Below are 15,365 nucleotides of genomic sequence, written 5' to 3' on the forward strand. Positions count from 1 at the left end.
CATCTTAATTAGCCCATCTTCATGATAGTGGGAGGGCTCTAACCAAACAACTGTGGACTCCCCAACCAACTAGGAAGTTGGAGCACCTTCTGGTGAGGGTGCTCATGGTTACAGTCCCATTTGTATGAAGGTAGGAGCACCATAACTGTGATGGCCCGTGCTTCTGTGATTGCCTGAAGCTGGAAATTATGGGCAAAGCAAATGTTAATACCCTGAGTGCATTCAAGGCCACAAGAGCCCTCCCCTCTCTTCTAAACAGAGACCCCAATCAACCTAAGGAACTCTTTAAGTATGCTGATTGGGAACAATAGGGCCCTGTTATTCTGGTGTAACAACTGGGGTCTCCACCAGGGAGACCCCAGATCTCCATCGGGTTTCCACCTCTTCAAACCCATCACTTCTTACCCTCTCTTCTCCATTCCTTCTCCTGGTCTATGTAACTGCTCTGCCTCCCTTTTGTTTGCTTACATAGTTGTTCCTTTACATTTTTGCCTGCATTGTCTGTCTATTCTCGACACTGGTTACCAAGTAGTCCCATTTTGCATTGTGCTTCTGTTATCTCGGTAAACTACATTTCTGTTTTCACAAGCCTAGTCTCCAAGTCTGTTGCTCCCCAAGGCTACGCTAACATTATTTGCCTGTGCCTAGACTGCAATCTTTTGTTATTGCATATTTGCAATGATAGTTGACATGTTTGTGAGTAAGTGTGGTAACATAGCTAAAGATAAAAAATAAAGATGCAATTAATGCGTTTGCAAACACATAGATCAAGACTGACTAATCTGATGCCCTCCAGCTGTTGTTAGACTAAAGGTCTGATCATTCCTGGCTCTCGGCCATTGTGACTATGGATGATGGGAGCTGTAGTCCAATAACTAAAGTTTGCCATCCCTGACCTAGATTATAGAGCTTGTGACTGGCTATAGCTCCCTGTCAAATGTGTACTTAGTGGCAAACTGGTGAAATTCCTGCATAATATCCAAATTAAGTAGCCCCCCACCCTTAAGGTACAGGAGCTCTGACAACTGGAAATACAGTGACATTATGTAATTCAAGGAGAGAAGCCTTCTTCTGTCATTATAAGGATTTCACCAGCAGTTTATAGTTCAACAATGTTGACCATCATTTTTACTGATTTTCTTGTGCTTGTCTGTTTTTCCATTTCTGGCTGTCTACAGTTATTTTATTTTATTTTTATTTTACACACTCCAGTGTTCCCAGGCTTAATTTGCAGAGAGACTGCAAGTACTAAGAAACAACAAATTCTTATGATCTCATCTCCTTATTGTGACTTTAATTTGATATAATCTAAATTCCTAAATCAAGTAACTTTTTTTATATCTAAGCCTACAGGATTCCACCCCTTCTTTTCACAAGGCACAGTCTTTAACAACCTACATTCTTTACATGCCAGTCCTATTAACTATCCAGACTGCCCATCATCCTAGTCTCTACTTTTCTGAAACCTTATGATGAGTCAAAGCAAACATTTAAATTGCAATTAAAGACCATGTTAGCCAACAGCTGAAGCTGATGAGTAATTTTAAAAGAAAAACTTGCTTCAAATGTTATGAATTCTCTCTCTCCCAGGGGGCCTTCTGTTCTCATTTTCCTGTTCATGCCATTTAATTGGGAGAGGAGAGCTGGTCTTGTGGTAGCAAGCATGACTTGTCCCCATAGCTAAGCAGGGTCTGCCCTGGCTGCATCTGAATGGGAGACTTGATGTGTGAGCACTGCAAGATATTCCCCTCAGGGGATGAAGCTGCTCTGGGAACGTTTCAAGTTCCCTTCCTGGCTTCTCCAAGATAGGGCTGAGAGATTCCTGCCTGCGACCTTGGAGAAGCCACTGCCAGTCTGTGAAAACAATACTGAGCTAGATAGACCAGTGGTCTGACTCAGTATATGGCAGTTTCCTATGTTCCTAATTACAGCTGCTCAAGTGTGCTTTGAAATTTAGTCAAAATCTGCTTTCACCTTATCTTTCCAATGACCTCTTTTAATATTGACACTCCCCTTTATATAACAGTGACAGGAAGACATTCTGGCCAGAGCAGAAATGGATTTGGCAAAAACATCATCCAAAGGCAGAACCTTCAGAAGCATGTTGTTTTATTTTATTTTCAGTCCCCAAAATCTTTTCAGTCTGCCTCCATTGCCCAAAAAACCACCAATTAGAAAGGAAGGCATTGAAAGATTAGCAGGGTTTCCCCCCTACCCTTTGTCCAAGAAGCTTATACCCATCTCCACCCCACTGACAACAATAAGATTCAATTAAAGTAAAACAAAACCAAAAAACCCCGCTTTAGTTTATAGGGATAGTTATGGGTGTAGCAGCCCCCACAAGCAAGGAAAGTCAGTGGACAATTATGTTCATGCCATGAGGACATGCTCTAAGATATTGTATTGGCCTATGAAATCATAACCATTTGGCTAGGTCTTCCATGCTCCAATGCACTACCTGCGTAGGCTGGTGGCAACAGCAAAAGTTGGGGTTTAGTGTTGCAGGAAGAACATAGAAAATAGAAATTTAGTGTTAAGTTTATTATGGTCCTTAGACCAGCTTAACATTTAAAAGAATACATTTATAATTTACAAAATATTCAAATTGCTAATACAAGCTCTACGGCATTTGGATGCAACAAAACAAAACTTGGCCACATTAATAGAGGTAACAGATTTAAAATTTGACAGCAAAAAATCCAAGTAAAATTGATCCATATGGACAGGATGATTCTTTAAGAGAGGAGCAATGAAGCAATGAACTTAATACGAGCATCCCTATAAAACTGACAATATAGGGATAGTTATAACATATATATATATATAACATGAACATAATATAACATAATAACATAATATAACATGAACAACTGACTATATCCCCTGAGCCACAAGGGCAACAACGCAATGCATATGGGTCTTGTTTATATTTCCTGTCTAAGAGTGCAGAAGGAAGGGCATTCAAATGTGCAAGGGTCAATGCTCTCCCAAACTTAGGTAAAAACATATGATCTAAATATTCAGCCAATTTGTGACTGAAATTTTGGGAGCCTATATACATTCTCCTTGGTAGTCATGCACTCTCCTCCTGCAGATCTATATACAATAGTCGTTGTCTGACAAAACATATCGCCTGATCTAAACCCTTCCCTATAAGGTTTTTTTGGGACGTGCCCAGATGACGCAATTTCATTTTCAGAGCTATTTCCCATTTAGATGTAAAGCTGTCAATTAACACTAAAGGTGCTAGACCGACTGGGAAGAAAACCAAATGCAGCCAGAATTTGATTATACAAAACCAGATTTTCATTTTCAAGGTGGTAACCCCAACCTTTCTATGAAGAGCCACATTAGCTGTGCCTCTGGGGGCTTGAAGGATGGCAGTAGTTAGCTGGCTCTGAGGTATCCAACGATGGCTTATTCAAAAGTGGCCTAACCAATGCCTCCTTCAACTCTCCTGGGAAAATCCCTGTCTCCAGGGAAAGATTGATAATATTCCCAAGGGAGGTCTGCAACCCCTCCCAGGCGGCCTTCACCAGCCAGGAGGGGCACGGATCTAGGGAACATGTGGTAGGCCTCATAGCCCTCAAAAAAATTTCAACATTGGGCTCCAAAAGTTGATTAAAATTCTCCAAAATTGGCCCGGTAGATAACCATGGAGCCTTCAATTCCTCAATTGCATCAGAAGCAAGTGGGAGGTCTCGGAGGAGCGACAAGATTTTGTCCGCAAAAAAGCCCTTAAAAACCTCACAGCCAATGCCCAATTCTCTAACTTCATAATCTGTACCAGAGAAATTTGTCAGAGATCGAACTATCTCAAATACTTTAGCCGGCTGTGAGCTTGCGGATGCGATGGCAGCCCCAAAAACCTCTTTCTTCATGTCCCTCACCGCTACCTCATAGGACCTCATAAATAAGCTATAAGATGTTCTCATTGTTTTGTCCTGGGTTCTCTTCCAGCCCCGCTCTAATTGTCTGAGATGCCATTTCATCTCCCTCAACTCCGGGGTATACCACAGAGCTGGGTTCCAGGGACATCTCAAAAGACACCGCAGAGCGATCGTATCAATAGCCTCAGAAAGCTGGCTATTCCAGTCGGCAACTAGAGCATCCAGCGAATCATCAAGGGGCACTGGATCCCATAAAGAATGCTGCAATATTAACGGGTCCATTAATCTTCTCGGGTGAACATAGACCTGCCTTCCCTCTGAATGGGGCAGGGTTGTGACCCCCAGCCGTGCCTTCAAGGTATAATGGTCTGACCATGGCACCCTCTCAATTGAAAACAGACACACCTCTAATCCCATCCCAAAAACCAGGTCAAAGGTGTGACCCAATTGATGCGTAGGACCCGTAACAAATTGTGAGAGTCCCAAGGACATCATAGCTGACACTAACTCCTGTGCCTGTGTAGAGACCGGATCATCGACGTGAACACTGAAACCACCAAGAACTAAAAGCCTTGGGTACTTCAGAGCCCACCCTGCTACCGCCTCCATCAGACCGTGCAAAGCCTCTGGCAGTGCATTAGGTGGTCGATACACCATCCAGATAGCTAGATTCTCAGCAACGTCCCACTTTAAACCCACACAGTCAATTCCTGGGATCTCGGGGGCGGGGAGTTCACTATAAGAATAATCTTCTCGGATAAGGGCAGCAACCCCACCCCCCCAACCCCTGGCCCGCAACTTATGAAGAACTTTAAACCCAGGTGGGGTTAATTCAATAAGGGCGACTGTCTCGCTTTCCCTCACCCAGGTCTCAGTTACAAACGCCAGATCAACACTTGCCTCCACAAAGTATGTTTGCAAGGTGTTGGTCTTATTAATGATGGATCTGGCATTACATAACATCAATGTCAGGTGTATCTCCTCCATTCTCCCATTCTCCCTCAAAACAGTGCAAAGGTTAGAAAAGTTCCAAGCCCTCTAAGGGGGTATCTAAGGGCCCTACTCCCTGATATCCTCCGCCTATTGCCATATCTGCCTTCCCCTACCATTGTCTGAATCCTCCACCTCCCTTCATTAACCTCTAATCCTCTGCTCTCCATCTCTCACCCCCTTCCTACTCACCAATATAAAAGCCCAATCCCGTCCCCAGGACCAGCACCACCAACACTCCCCAGCATTTTTGGGTGTTTTGCAAATACCATCACCTTAATCTTGGTATAGTTTACCTCAATGGCCTCCTTCACAGTATAGATGCTCAGGGAAGTTAAAGCATGGCTTAGCCCTATCTTGGTTTGACATTAAAGGACAATATCATCAGCATAAAGCAATAATGAAACTTGCCTATTTGCATGTTTAGGGGGATGAAGAGCAAGATTATTCAGATGAGAAACTATTGAATTTATATAAAAATTAAATAAAACAGGGGCAAGAATACAACTTTGTCATACTCCTCTATAAGTAGGTATCTCAGACGAGAGATGCCCTTTCCTACTACACCACACTCTGAGGCAGGTGTTCTGATGAAGATTGTAGATAAACAAAAGTAAACGTGGATCTATAGATGATTCCTTTAACTTCGTCCAGAGTATCTCTCTGGAAAGGGAATCGAAAGCTCCTTTAAAGTCTATAAACGCAGCATACAGGGAGGACTTGGGCAGGGAGGAATATTTCTCAGTTAGGTATTGTAAAATAAATACTTGCTGAGTTGTAGAGTATCCTTCTCGAAATCCCGCTTGTTCAACAGATAAGATGTCCTGAGTATCCAGCCATTCCTATAATTTCCCCAGGAGGTGTCTAGCGTAAAGTTTACTAATAATGCTAAGGAGACTAATTGGATGATAGTTATTAGGATCCTCCCTTGATCCTTTCTTGTAAATTGGGACTATTACCGAAACACCCCAATCCTCAGGAATTTTTGCAGTAGTATCTATGAAGGTAAAAAGGGAAGCAAGAAGAGGAGCCCACCAATTGAGTTGCGAATAATTTCAACTGTAATACAGTCAATTCCAGAAGCCTTACCATCTTACATTTTTTAACCAAAGTTTCAACTTCTGAGACAGTGACTGGGCTCCAGCTTGGAAGTCTTATAATCAAATATAGCTGTGTGGGAGCCCTCTTTTTCATAGAATATTTAAAAATGATGTTCCCATATCCCAGCCGGACTTGCCAAATTAGAAATTGAAGGGGCCCTCCCTAAAGGACATGAGATTAGCCTCCAGAATCTAATCTGATTTTTAAGTTTAGAAGTGGCAATGAGGTCAGCCCAGTCCTCTTTTTTGGCCTGGAGTTTCTTATCTCTTAAAAGGATCTTATATTGCTTCTTAAGGGTTACTAAAGTTTGTGGTGCAATGTTAGAGGTGCCTTTGCTATACAATTTAAAGTGATAAATTAATTTCCTCTTGGCCTCGAGGCATTCCTGGTCAAACCAGGTATGCGAAGTGCACTTAATTTCCTTAAGAGGTCGAGCTTGTTAGAGCGGATGTAAGAGAAGCGTTCAGGTGGTTATATAGAGTCAAGTTTATTTTCCAGTCGCTACAAAATCTTTGTGAGATGGTCAAAGGTACCAGTAATAAGAGCACATTGCTGCATAAATAAGTCACCCAGTTCTTTGCCAGAAGGCAAGGGAGGGTTGTAGTCCTCTTGTGAGCAATCTAGCATTTCAGTCATTTTCTTAGAGGGAGGCACTGGGAGGGGGCTTGCTTCCTCAAGGGGATTAAATCTGTTTTGAAGGGGAATAGAAGATAAATGACTGACTTTGCCCATGATAAATGAAATCAATTCTAGACTGTTTGGGTAATCTCTGCTGGTCCACTTCAGCAGGAGGACTTGTTCTCAGTCATTTCTTTTCCCCCATCCTCTGCTCATGGGCAGGAGTATGTTCAGTCATTCTAACCAGTTGGGGGCTTAAAGCCAGCCTAAAACTCAATTATTTAAGATAGAATTGTTCAGGCTAGTTTAAATTGGTAAAAAATAAGATAAGAGAGGAGCTAAAATAGAAAATAAAAAACTAAAACTAAAAAGATGCTGGGAGCTTAGCTAAAAGGCTGCTGCCCATGGCCATGTTAAACTCCTCCCCACCATAGAAAATAGAAAGAAACCCAAAGGTGCTAAATAAACTGGTATTCTCTTTTCTGTAGCCTGATGCATTTCAAGTGGTGTTCTTCTTTAGCGGCAACTGTAAAAACATAACAGACGAATATGGCTGACTGGCTCTCTCGCGCACGCTCTCTCTCTCATATCATCATTATCAATTTTATTATGGCCATTGGCTAGCAGAAATAAGAATAACAAATATGTCCAATACAACGATCAATAAACAATGCTCTCTCTCTCTCTCTCTCTCTCTGGCATGCGCGCGCAAGAGGAAGGGAAAATCTGGCAGCACCCTTGCCCTCCACCCCTGCCATGGAAGCAGCTTAACTGGCAGAAGAGCCCCCCGCATTGCCAGGCTCCGCACGGGGCGGCAGCAATGGCAGTGCACCTGTTGATGGACCCGCTGGCTCAGTGGCAGCAGGCTCCTCCCGATAGGAGAGCCTTTATGCCAGTATCTCACCTGGGGCATGGAACTCGCCAATAGGTACCACCCCACCCCAGCCTCCCTCACCAGCTTGGGGGCCTCTCCCCCCAATGCTTGCCAATCTGCTCACCACACAGCACTCGGCTATGACACTTTCCCCAAAGAAACTGAGTCAGTCTTGGCTTTGCTATTATGGAGCTAAACCTCTCATTGTAAAATGGATGCTATTAGCTCACTAGTCTTCTAGAACAGGCTTCCCCAACCTGCGGGCCTCCAGATGTTGCTGAACTACAACTCCCAGCATACCTTGTGGCTGGGTATGCTGGGAGTTGTAGTTCAGCAACATCTGGAGGCCCTCAGGTTGGGGAAGCCTGTTCTAGAAGAAGACATCACCACAAACTACACTGTTGAGGTGTCACTATGTGTCCCTACAACTGTACCCAATTTGGTTCCTATTGGTCCAGGTGTTGCTAAGTTGATGGGAGGGACACATGGAATGCCGGGTGATCTCATAAGCCTACTGGAAAGTGGGCTAAAAAGTGAAGTCAGAATTGACTGCTGAACAACTGTGTCAATTTTTAAAAAATTGATCTGTGGGAAATGGCTCAATTATGAGGAGCAGAAGTTGGAAAAGCACACATGAAATCACAACACTTACCCCACTTCTGCTCATTTTGCTTGAGCCATTTCCCCACAGATTAATTTTTTAAAAACCAACACACTTGTTCAGCAGTCAATTCTGAGTTTAGAAATGCCTGTTCTAGCACAAATACTGCAAAGGGAAAGCTTTGAAAAGCCGCAGAAGGTCGGGAGGGTTGGGGTGAAATAACTTTTTACCTCTCCGCCTATAAAACACAGGCACTCCTGTACCTGTGTAATAAGTATGGATGAGAGAAAGCAACTGCTCAAGGTCACTGAGGAAACTTTGCAGGTGAGCAGGGATTTGAAGGTTTAAGTACAACTATTTCTCTCTTATAACTAAAGACATAGCTATAATTAAACAAGGGGGGGGGATGTCCCTGGGCCCTGAGGGACAGATGGCCCACCAGTTGAGCAACAGCTTGCTCTTTGCTCTCCCCCTCCCACCTCCCTGAAGTAGTAAGTAGGGCAGCAGTCCATCTTCACTTTTTAGCCTATTTTCCAGTAGGCTTATGAGATCACCCAGCATTCCGTGTGTCCCCCACCCCCCATCAACTTCGCAACGCCTGGACCAATAGGAACCAAATTGGGTACAATTGTAGGGACACATAGGGACACCTCAACAGCATAGTTTGTGGTGATGTCTTCTACCCCAATCCAAGATGGTGGACACATGCATGTTTGAGGCGCAAGTGAGCTAACCTGTGAATGGCTTAACTGATTTGAACCAAATTAGGTTCAGTTGTAGTCAGTGACATACAGGGACAACTCAGTGGCAAAGTTTATTATGTCGTCCATCTCGATTCAAGATGGCAGACACCTAGACTTTTGAGGCACCAATGCGCTGACTTGTGAACTGCCTAACTGATTTGAACCAAATTTGCTACAGCTGTAGGGACACATAGGGATGCCCCAATGGCTTAGTATGTGATGATTCAAGATGGTGGAAGCATGAATGTTTGAGATGCAAGTGGGCTAACTTGTGGACTTTTTAACCGATTTTAACCAAATGAGGTACAGTTGTAGTGAGTGACATACAGGAACACCTCAATGGTGTAATTTGTAATGATGTCATCCACCCCAATTCAAGATGTCATACATGTTGGAAGCGAAGGACTTTGCTCTAGCTCATGTTTTAGTGACAGAGGGGGACAGACTAGTGAGTCAGAGGGCCAGAGGGTTCAAAACATTGGTCATCCCTTCTCTACTGCTCTGACACTATCCCTTTGGTATGTAGATTGCTACTCTTAGGGACTGCCTGCCTGCCTGCCACTTCCTTTTCCTTCTCTTCCCTTTCTTCTTCCTTGCAACATGCAAGCTCCTCTCTCCCTGCACCATGTGTGCAGAGATGCATTCATCTGCATCCAGCTAGCTAGCTAGATTAGAGATACTAGCTCTCCACTTTACTATCTACAATGGAGTTCACTAATAAATACTCCTTATATTAAAAACTATGAACTGGCTCCAAGTTATTTTGCTCTCAGCATACACGCATGCCTGGGCAGACTCCGCTGTATTGTGCCTCTGTGCATTCTGCTATATTAGAAAGGTATCTCTTACCAGAGAGAATTCCCAACAATACACATAAATGTTTGAGGCGCAATTGGGCTAACATGTGGCACAATTAGCCTCACCGATTCGAACCAAATTTGCTACAGCTGTAGGGGCACATGGGAAACCTCAAAGCCATTGTTTGTGATTATATCATCGACTCTGAACCAAGATGGCAGACGTGTGAATTTTTGAGGCACAAGTGCACTAACTGTCTAACCGATTTGAACCAAATTAGGTACAGTTGTAGTGATTGACACACAGGGACACCTCAGTGGCATAGTTTGTGTGATCCACCCAAGATGGCAGACGCATAAACTTTTGAACCAAATTTGCTACAGCTGTAGGGACACATAGGGATGCCCCAGTGGAGTAGTTTGTGATGATGTCATCCATCCCAATCCAAGATGGCGGATGTTTGAACTTTTGAGGTGCAGGTACACTAACTTGAGGACTGTTAAACCAATTTGAACCAAATTTGGAACAGTTGTAGTCAGTGACACACAGGGATACTTCAGTGTTGTAGTTTGTAATGATGTTATCAACCCTGACCAAGATGGGGGATGCATGAACACTTGAGACACAAGTGTTCTAACTTGTGGACCTCAATTTGAACCAAATTTAGTCCAGATGTAGAGATAGTGAAAGGAAAGTAGGCAGATTAGTTCTTACTAGAACAACTTGTTATTCCAGGGCCCACTCCAGCCTCACTACACTCCTGCATACACTATACTTGCTCTTGTTTTTAATGATAATTTATACAGAGCCATCAATGTGCCTAATTCAACTTGGGGAGGGGCATGGGGACAAGGAAGCATATTAAGACTATTAGTAATAAAATTATATAATTGCATCACAATGATATCTAGGGTTGCAGAACTTCAGCTGCAACTTCAGCTGCTGTTGAACTACAACTGCCATCATACCCACTTATTGGCCACTGTGGCTGGGGATGATGAGAGCTGTAGTCCCAAAACAGCCAAAGGGCTGAAGTTGTGCAGCCCTGGTTATATCCCACCCTTCAAGTTGTTCAGGGCAGCATTCTTGGAGTATCTCCTATTTTATCATTAAAATAACCCCATGTGATAGATTAGGCTGAAAGACAGTGAATGGACAAGGTCATCCAATAAGCTCCATGAATTAGTGAGGATTTGAGCCCAGCCTTTCTCAAAGGCCAACACCCTAACTGTTTCCCATACAGGACTCATGTAGTCTTATGCAATGAAAGCCATTGTGTTTGAGTGTGTGTGTGTGTGTGGGGGGGCCTCTAGGACATGAAGCTCAGACGACGACAGATCCTGGATACAGTGAGTTCTGTACCTGTTGTCCTGGAAACATTTTATTTGTTTGTTTTGATACAACAAACCCTCTGATAAGGGAAAAATACCAAAGCTGCTATCCTTTTATTTGAATTAATCCTTTTGTGCTAGGGATTGCTGAACTGTGGCCTTTGCAGCAGTAGAGAATGGAAAGATACTTTCAAAATATATTAAATGCAGTTTAGGATTATAATTGGAGGAAAAAGCAGGAGAGGGAAATAAGTATGCTCTATCATGTATGCTCCTATCTATTATGTGTTGGAAGTTAACGGACTTTGCGCTGTCTCTTTGTCTCAGACAGTGGAGGACAGACTAGTAAGTCAGAGGGCTAGAGGGTCAAGACATTTGTCATCACTTCTCCACTGCTCTGATGCTATCCCTTTGATGTGTAGATTGCTAATCTCAGGGATTCAACTTCCTTCCTCTCTCTCTCTTCCCTACCTGGTCTCCTACCTTGCAACATGGCAAGCTTCTCTCCCTGCACCATATGTGCAGAATATATCTGCATCCAGCTAGATAGATAGATTAGAGATCCTAAATCCTCACTTTCCTATCTAGAATGGAGTTCCTTAATAAATGCCTTTTATATTGATTTGAAACTATGAATTGGCTCCAAGTTACTTTCCTCTCAGTATACACACATGCTTAACTAAACTACCGCTGTGCTGTGCCTCTGTGCACTCTGCTATAATGAGAAAGGAATTCTCTCACCACAGAGAATATCCAACATTATGGGATCATGGCTGCAAGAGCAAATTGTTTCCATTTGTCTGGAACTGAGGCTCTTTCTAAAATCAGCTTGCCTTTGCTTGCATTCATGCTGTTTTCTCTTCCCTGGAGCAAATGCATGTGATTTTCTTCCTGTGGCATTGTGTTTGGATGTTGTTCATGTGCTGCAATTATTCTTTATGTAACTTTCTTTGTGCTGGAAATATACAAAAATATGCTATTAAAATAAGCAAATTCAAAAATATGCTATTCAAATTTAAATAAATTCAAATCAATAAAATGTATAGCCAAATTCAGCAGAGCTAGAGGAGGGCGGGGGGAGTTCACTTGCGTGAATCCTTGACTTTAAGGGATTCACAGTAGGCTGCAATCATCCACTTTATTTTAATGTGGGACATATAACTCTCTCCATATAAGATTCCTGGGGGGTAAAGTGGCTAAACCCTCCCTAGAAGGGGCTGAGTATCCCTAGGCCTCCAGAGGTGTTTGAATAAGGCTGACCCAAATTGAAGAGTAGCACACTTCACCAACAATAGTTTATTATTGGATGTTAGATTAAAAGAAAAACAAGAGTATGCAATAAGAACAATTGTCTCTTCATAATACAGATTGTAAGAAAGAGAGTTTTCATTAACCAGGCAACTGAGATTCAAGCAATACAATAAAGAAAATTAACTTTCCTCGTGTGTCTAACTGAACTGGTCCCTACCTTATTACTCACAGGCAGGGGTTTTCTTGCTGGCTCCAGCCTTCCCATTTTCCCATGCAAAAACAAAAAAGAGAAAAACCCACCTGTGACTAGAGCAGAAAGTATATTAAAAAGATCATTTATTAGAATACAACTGTTGAAAATATATACTAATGACCAACCAAACAATGGTTAGAAGCATAATAACTAGAACCAAAGATTATAGATAACAACAAATATTTAAAACAAAGGATAATAACAAAGACCATCTTATGAAGATAATACTGGGCAAAACAAATGTGGAGCTGCAAAGGAACAAAATGAGATGGACAAGGCTCTGAGCTGACTGTCCCTGACTGGCTGACATCAAAGGAGAGGCTGAAATAAAGCCATGGAATTCATACAGAGTTAAAAATCTGCAAAACTTGAGTGAATAACCTAAATACTGAAACCGATTATGAAGCTCAAGGACCGTAAAAACCACCATGTTGGATCTTTAAAATCCATAACATAAAGCGATATATATATATATATAACATAACCAGTTACCAAGGAAATACAACAACAGAATGAAAATAATGAATTAAGAATTAAGAACTAATTTCAGCCAGTACTAAGGGACAAAATGTACTATGGGCCAGTCATATATCTCTTGGCCTAACCTACCTCACAGGGTTGTTGTGAGGATAAAAATAACCATGTACACCACTCCGAGCTCCTCAGAGGAAGAGCGGGATATAAACTTTTTTTTAAAAAGGAGGACAGTTACTGAGTGCGGCTGCCATGTAATGAAAATACTTTCAGTGGTGCTGTCTCAGTTGCATCCGTACAAGGGTTAAGAAGTACAAACTCCAGAAATAAAGTCCAGCTGTGGGCATTGCCTCGGTAGAATTCAAGTTCAATAAATCTCAGGCAGTAGCTGTAGAGTGCTGTGAGATGAATATGTTGCAAAGGCAGCATGTATCAGCCTCCACATGCCAATACAGATAAATCCGACCTTCATATGACAAAATGTATATATCCTACAGAGTAAATTATGACTCTGTTTGGATATTTAAACAAGCCGTTTCACAAAATGCTTCATCAGCCTATTAGATATCAAACATAAATAAATACAGTCAGCCAAACATTCACCCCACCAAGCATATAGCTGCAAGGGAAAACACCCCAATGTAAAAATACATACAAACCTCCTATTACATCAGTTCCTCACTTCTCAGGCTTGCCAGAGCCTATCTTTGCTGTACTCATATGAGCTCCTTAATTTATACCAATCCAATAGAAACATTCCCTACAGCTGTGTGCAACATCATCTAAATCAAAGCCAAACAAGTGCTCCTGCATGTTGGTGACTAAGCAGAATGTAAATTAAGACATGTTGACAGGTCATTAACTCCCTGCCTATCTTTATAGACAAAGGTTCCCCAGGAATGAGCTGCAAAGAGCTGAGACATCAAATAGAATAGTCTCTCTCAAGCATTGTGACTAAAACGTCCCACTTATCATCCCATTGGGTAACAATTTTATCTCCTCACTCATATATTTAACAGATAATTGATCCAAAAGGATCAGTCCACTGGCTAAGAGCTATAATGGCCCAAAAGCAAAGAAGTTGTATATAATGGTAGAGCAGCGCAAAGGTACAGCATGGCAAAAGAGCACGTGATCTTATATTATACAAGACCATAAATCCTGCCTGATTAGGACAGGAGAATAGATGCTGACAGGGAACGAACAGAAAGATGGAAGGAAGGAGGGGGTAATACAGGTAAAGACAAAGATGTCTAAAAAGCGGGGGGAGCAGGGGACATGCAGCACCTGTCAGGAAATATTAGGGAAATGAAGCGGCGGGGAACTGGAATGGTCTGGTGCTGATCGGCAGAAAGCAAATAGAAAACGGGGTGTGCGTCCTCTGTCCAAAGATCAGGATATCAGGGTAGGGCAGTCCTATAGATAACAAGACAAGTCTAAATTGGTATTGAGCCCAACCGGCTCCAAAGTCTGGTATACAAAGAAAAGGAAGGCTTTTCTTTGCAAAAGGGACTGTTGGACATCTTCAAGTGCAAATCGATGCCTCTGGTGTACAGTACATACAATACAAAAAACCGGATGTCATTTGCAGAATGCTGAAATTCAACAAAGTGACGGACCAGGGGTGCATCCATCACCCTCAGGTTGATCCTGGACCTATGTTCGGCAATCCTCACACGTGCACATCTCTCACTCTTGCCGATATACCATTTACCACATGAGCAGGTAACAACATATACAATTCCCCTGGTCCGCATGTCGCAAAGAACTTGAGTGATGTAAATATGCCAGTAATGGGGTGATGAACCTCTTTGGTGTGGACAGCTAAATGGCATACCAAACAACCGCCACATGGATGGAAACCTGTGGTGACCTGTGTCTGTGTCTGAGTCTCTAAGCAATCTGATCTAATAAGCATATTTCTAATACTCATAGTTCTATGGAAAGTTCCATTTCACCAGCAGCTTCTCAGACAGCTGCTTCCTCATGACACTCTTGGGACAGAACAAACAGAACAAAGCTTTCTCTTTTTCTGCTGATGGCTGTGAGAAGGGGCATAGCAGCCAGTGAGTGAATGGGTTCAAGAACTCAGGCCATCATGTCCCAGGGGCTGTGCCTGATGCCCCAGCTACACCTCTGTGTCTGAGGGGTGTGGATACATTAGCAAACAGAGCTGTGTACCCCGTTTGGAAATAAAATTTGGCTAGCGCTGTGTTTTCAGCATGGCTGGGATGTCTTCTCCCTACTTGCAAAGGCAGAGAGAGGTGTTCCCTAGGGATGCGCAAACCGGTTTGAACACAAACGGGTTCGGTTCGATGGCTAAAACTCAAACTGAACCAGGGGTGGTGGTTTTGGAGTGCTGGTCCAAGTTCGAATCAAACTCCCACAGGTTTTAACCGAGCCGGTTCGAACCAGTTTGAAGCTTCTAGGGTCCATTATAG

General features: G+C 42.7%; 1 protein-coding gene across 1 annotated transcript in view; it reads right to left on the bottom strand.

The window, feature by feature from the left end:
• Window positions 1-4,688: 4,688 nt before the first annotated feature.
• Window positions 4,689-15,365, bottom strand: part of LOC128333057 (uncharacterized) — a 108,790-nt gene continuing 98,113 nt past the window's right edge. The window contains exons 7-8 of the mRNA XM_053268126.1: window positions 12,415-12,454; window positions 4,689-7,125 (exon numbers count right to left, since the gene is read on the bottom strand). The gene's annotated coding sequence lies outside the window, so the exon portion shown is untranslated. The remainder of the gene's footprint in view (window positions 7,126-12,414; window positions 12,455-15,365) is intronic.

The sequence above is a fragment of the Hemicordylus capensis genome, chromosome 1, assembly GCF_027244095.1.
Source record: "Hemicordylus capensis ecotype Gifberg chromosome 1, rHemCap1.1.pri, whole genome shotgun sequence".
Classification (NCBI taxonomy): Eukaryota; Metazoa; Chordata; class Lepidosauria; order Squamata; family Cordylidae; genus Hemicordylus; species Hemicordylus capensis.